This window comes from Condylura cristata, unplaced genomic scaffold, assembly GCF_000260355.1.
Source record: "Condylura cristata isolate star-nosed mole 26May11 unplaced genomic scaffold, ConCri1.0 scaffold00008, whole genome shotgun sequence".
NCBI classification, from domain to species: domain Eukaryota; kingdom Metazoa; phylum Chordata; class Mammalia; order Eulipotyphla; family Talpidae; genus Condylura; species Condylura cristata.
In genome coordinates, this window is record NW_004567109.1 from 30480534 (window position 1) to 30481209 (window position 676).

Genomic DNA, 676 nt, shown 5'->3' on the forward strand with positions numbered 1-676 from the left:
AAGTTTTATATGTTTTGTCTTATTGCGGCAGATGGCAGAACCCACTTAGAGCAGGCAGGTTTTGGGGCTTCAGAGGTGCCCCTCCCTCCCCGTTTTGGAACAGATTTGGGGTGCCCTATAACACGAGGAGACCAGGATTAGCATACACGTGATGGTGCTCCCACCCTATACAGGGCCACGAAGCACGCAGGAAAGCGGACAGCAGAATCCTAGGTCCCCTCGTCCGCGACGGGAACCGGTTTCACCTAGCCGCCCCCGCCCGGCCTCAGCCCTCGCAGTCACCCACGCTCACCAAGTGCGGTATAGCCAGCAACGCCGCGCGCGACCACCACCCTGGGCCGGTGTGCCAGCGTCGGGGCTGCCCCGCCCCCAAACCCTGCCTCCAGCCTTGTAGCCAATCACAAAGTCGCGCTCACGCTCTGGTCCCACCCCATTCTAGGCGCTACTGGAAGGGTTTTCCGGAAGCTTAACCAAACAGAGAACTGCCGGCTCTCCCCACGGCCACAGATTGGCCTGAGCGGTAATGAGTCCATCACCGTTCCGGAAGTGCGCTCTAGGATTACGAAGGGGCATCTCTATGATCAAACCGGTCCTCCAGGTGTAGTTTAGTGTTCCCGCCCACTGCTAGGACACGCCCCCCTTTCAGAATAGAGGCTATCCAGTAACCAGTGTAACC

General features: G+C 59.0%; 1 protein-coding gene across 1 annotated transcript in view; it reads right to left on the reverse strand.

Moving 5' to 3' along the window:
• PARS2 (prolyl-tRNA synthetase 2, mitochondrial (putative)) overlaps positions 1–346 on the reverse strand; it is a 6981-nt gene extending 6635 nt beyond the window's left edge. Inside the window, exon 1 of the mRNA XM_012722043.1 lies at positions 293–346. The gene's annotated coding sequence lies outside the window, so the exon portion shown is untranslated. The remainder of the gene's footprint in view (positions 1–292) is intronic.
• Positions 347–676: the final 330 nt, after the last annotated feature.